We start from the raw sequence: 5,155 nt of genomic DNA on the forward strand, positions 1-5,155 counted from the left end.
TTGTAGATTGGAAACTTATATGATGTAAAGTAGACCCGGGGGCCATAGGTTTCACTAGTGGCTTCTCTCAAGATAGCATGTATTATGGTGGGTCAACAAATTACTGCCGAGCAATTGATAGAAAAGCGCATAGTTATGATGATATATAAGGCAATGATCATGAATATAGGCATCACTTCCGTGACAAGTAGACCAAAACGATTCTGCATCTACTACTATTACTCCACACATTGACCGCTATCCAGCATGCATCTAGAGTATTAAGTTCATAAGAATAGAGTAACGCATTAGGCAAGATGACATGATGTAGAGGGATAAACTCAAGCAATATGACATAAACCCCATCTGTTTATCCTCGATGGCAACAATACAATGTGTGCCTTGCTGCCCCTGCTGTCACTTGGAAAGGACACCGCAAGATTGAACCCATAGCTAAGCACTTCTCCCATTGCAAGAAAGATCAGTCTAGTAGGCCAAACTAAACCGATAATTCAAATAGACTTACAAAGATATCACATCATGCATATAAGAATTCAGAGAAGAATCAAATAATATTCATAGATAATCAAGTTCATAAACCCAAAATTCATCAGATCTCGGCAAACACACCACAAAAAGAGTTACATCGAATAGATCTCCAAGAGAATAGAGGAGAACTTTGTATTGAGATCCAAAGAGAGAGAAGAAGCCATCTAGCTAATAACTATGGACCCGAAGGTCTGTGATAAACTACTCAAACATCATCGGAGAGGCTATGGTGTTGATGTAGAAGCCCTCCGTGATTGAATGCCCCTCCGGCAGATCATCGGAAAAGGCCCCAAGATGGGATCTCATAGGTACAGAAGGTTGCGGCGGTGGAAAAGGTGTTTCGTGGCTCTCCCCGAAGGTTTCAGGGTATAAGAGTATATATAGGCGAAAGAAGTAGGTCGGTGGAGCTGCGAGGGGCCCACAAGGGTGGGGGGTGCGCCCTCCTGCCTCATGGCTTCCTCGCTACTTCCTTGACGTCCACTCCAAGTCTCCTGGGTTGTGTTTGTTCCAAAAAAGATCCCCGCGAAGGTTTCATTCCATTTGGATTCCGTTTGATATTCCTTTTCTGCGAAACACTGAAATAGGCAAAAAAACAGCAATTTGCACTGGGCCTTCGGGTAATAGGTTAGTCCCAAAAATAATATAAAAAGGTATATTAAAGCCCATTAAACATGCAAAACAGATAATATAATAGCATGGAACAATAAAAAATTATAGATACGTTGGAGACGTATCAAGCATCCCCAAGCTTAATTCCTGCTTGTCCTCGAGTAGGTAAATGATAAAAACAGAATTTTTGATGTGGAATGCTCCGTAACATAATTTTCAATTTAATTCTCTTTATTGTGGCACGAATGTTCAGATCCAAAAGATTCAAGATAAAAGTTTAATATTGACATAAAAATAGTAATACTTCAAGCATGATAACCAAGCAATTATCTCTTATCAAAATAACATAGCCAAAGAAAGCTTATCCCTACAAAATCATATGGTTTGGCCATGCTTCATTTTCATCACACAAAATGCTCCCATTATGCATAACCCCGATGACAAGCCGAGCAATTGGTTCATACTTTTTAACGCGCTTCAGCCTTTTCAACCCTTACGCAATACATGAGCGCAAGCCATGGATATAGCACTATAGGTGGAATAGCATATGATGATGGGGGTTATGTGAGAAGAAAAAAAGGAGAATGTCTCACATTGACACGGCTAATCAACGGGCTATGGAGATGCCCATCAATTGATGTCAATGTGAGGAGTAGGGATTGCCATGCAACGGATGCACTAGAGCTATAAGTGTATGAAAGCTCATCAAAAGAAACTAAGTGGGTGTGCATCCAACTTGCTTGATCACGAAGACCTAGGGCATTTTGAGGAAGCCCATCACTGGAATATACAAGCCAAGTTCTATAATGAAAAATTTCCACTAGTATATGAAAGTGACAAAATAAGAAACTCTCTAACATGAAGATCCTGGTGCTATTTAGAATCACAAGTGTGGAAAAAGGATAGTAACATTGTCCCTTCTCTCCTTTTCTCCCATTTTTTTGTTTGGGCTCTTTGGCCTCTTTTTTTATTTGGGCTTCTTTGGCCTCTTTTTTATTTATTTCAAAGTCTCCATCATTCTTTCCTCACATGGGACAATGCTCTAATAATGATGATCATCACACTTTTATTTACTCATAATTCAATGTTACAACTTGATATTAGAACAAAAATATGACTCTATGTGAATGCCTCCGGCGGTGTACCGGGATATGCGATGAATCAAGAGCGACATGTATGAAAGAATTATGAAAGTGGCTTTGCCACAAATACGATGTCAACTACATGATCATGCAAAGCAATATGACAATGATGGAGCGTGTCATAATAAACGGAACGGTGGAAAGTTGCATGGCAATATATCTCAGAATGGCTACGGAAATGACATAATAGGTAGGTATGGTGGCTGTTTTGAGGAAGATATAAGGAGGCTTATGTGTGATAGAGCGTATCGTATCACGGGGTTTGGATGCACCGACGAAGTTTGCACCAACTCTCGAGGTGAGAAAGGGAAATGCACGGTACCGTAGAGGCTAGCAAATTGCGGAAAGGTAAGAGTGAGTATGTTCCATGGACTCACATTAGTCATAAAGAACTCATATACTTATTGCAAAAGTTTATTAGCCCTCGAAGAAAAGTACGACTACGCATGCCCCTAGAGGGATAGATTGGTAGGAAAAGACCATCGCTCGTCCCCGACCGCCACTCATAAGGAAAGCACTCAAAGAACACCCCATGCTTCAAATTTGTCACACAACGTTTACCATACGTGCATGCTACGGGACTTGCCAACTTTAACACAAGTATTTCTCAATTTCACAATTACCCAACTAGCATGACTCTAACATTACCACCTTTATATCTCAAAACATCTATCAAGTATCATAGTATTCAATGCACTCTATATGAAAGTTTTTATCATACCCATCTTGAATGCCTATCATATTAGGAGTAATTTTATAGCCAAAGCAAATTACCATGCTGTTCTAAAAGACTCTCAAAATAATATAAGTGAAGCATGAGAGATCAATAATTTCTATAAAATAAAACCACCACCGTGCTCTAAAAAATATAAGTGAAGCACTAGAGCAAAATTATCTAGCTCAAAAGATATAAGTGAAGCACATAGAGTATTCTAATAAATTCCGATTCATGTGTGTCTCTCCCAAAAGGTGCGTACAACAAGGATGATTGTGGTAAACTAAAAAGCAAAGACTCAAATCATACAAGACGCTCCAAGCAAAACACATATCATGTGGTGAATAAAAATATAGCCTCAAGTAAAGTTACCGATAGACGAAGACGAAAGAGGGGATGCCTTCCGGGGCATCCCCAAGTTTAGGCTTTTGGTTGTCCTTGAATTTTACCTTGGGGTGCCTTGGGCATCCCCAAGCTTAGGCTCTTGCCATTCCTTATTCCATAATCCATCAAATCTTTACCCAAAAGCTTGAAAACTTCACAACACAAAACTCAACAGAAAATCTCATGAGCTCCGTTAGCGAAATAAAACAAACCACCACCTTAAGGTACTGTAATGAACTCATTCTTTATTTATATTGGTGTTAAACCTACTGTATTCCAACTTCTCTATGATTCATACCCCCCGATACTAGCCATAGATTCATCATAATAAGCAAACAACACATGAAAAACAGAATCTGTCAAAAACAGAACAGTCTGTAGCAATATGATTTGTTCGAGTACTTCTAGAAATCTAAAAATTCTGAGAAACTAGGATAACCTGGATAATTTTTATATTGATATACTGCCAAAAACAATTGGTATTTTATCACGTTCTGGTGAATTTTAACAACTATTTTCGTGATTGCAAAGTTTCTGTCTTTTTCAGCACGATCAAACAACTATCACCCAAGAAGATCCTATTGGTTGTACTTGGCACAAACACTAATTAAAACATAAAAACACATCTAAACAGAGGCTAGATGAATTATTTATTACTAAACAGGAACAAAAATTAAGGAACAAAAATAAAATTGGGTTGCCTCCCAACAAGCGCTATCGTTTAACGCCCCTAGCTAGGCATAAAAAACAAGAATAGTTCTAGGCCGGGAGGTTCCTTACGTTTCCCTTAATGCTCGGAGATCTTTAGATCTAGAGCATCCAACCGCTTATTGCAGAGTGTAATCAACATATTCATGCGGTTAAGATTTCCACCAATATTTTTAAGAGGTTCAATAAAAAAATTCAATTCGCATAATTTCTCTAAAATTTGGGTTCCTTCTTGCGTAAGGTGAAGTCCCTTTCGTGGGGGAAATACTCCTACTATCCCCTCTGTAATTTCATAAGCAATACTAGGGTCAACTTCAATAAAGTTCCCTTTGGCGGAAAAATCAAGGAGTTGTCTATGGGGTAAGGTAAGCCCAACATAAAAACTGCAAAGTAAAATCTTGAAATCTCCCTCTATGGTGCAACTACGATAAGATTCTACCATGATATACCAAGCATCATTTAAGTTCTCTCCTTGTCTTTGTTTGAAGTGGAGAACTTCAAAATCAGGAGTACTAACAGTGATAGAAGGACTAGCCATAACAGCAAAATAAACGATGTAACACACGGACACACAAGAAGCAAGCAAAAAAAGAGACGAACGAATAAGGGCGAAAAAACCGGCAAAGCTGAAGTGGGGGAGAGGAAAACGAGAGGCAAATGGAAAATAATGTAATGCGAGGGATAAGAGTTTGTGATGGGTACTTGGTATGTCTTGACTTGTGCGTAGATCTCCCCGGCAACGGCGCCAGAAATCCTTCTTGCTACCTCTTGAGCATGCGTTGGTTTTCCCTTGAAGAGGAAAGGGTGATGCAACAAAGTAGCGTAAGTATTTCCCTCAGTTTTGAAGAACCAAGGTATCAATCAAGTAGGAGACTACACGCAAATCACCTAGTACCTGCACAAACAAATAAGAACCTTGCAACCAACGTGATAAAGGGGTTGTCAATCCCTTCACGACCACTTGCAAAAGTGAGATCTGATAAAGATAATAAAATAAATATTTTTGGTATTTTTATTGTATAGACTGGAAAGTAAAGATTGCGAAATAAATAGTAAACTAGAATTGTAG

Source organism: Triticum aestivum, chromosome 3D (genome assembly GCF_018294505.1).
Source record: "Triticum aestivum cultivar Chinese Spring chromosome 3D, IWGSC CS RefSeq v2.1, whole genome shotgun sequence".
NCBI classification, from domain to species: Eukaryota; Viridiplantae; Streptophyta; class Magnoliopsida; order Poales; family Poaceae; genus Triticum; species Triticum aestivum.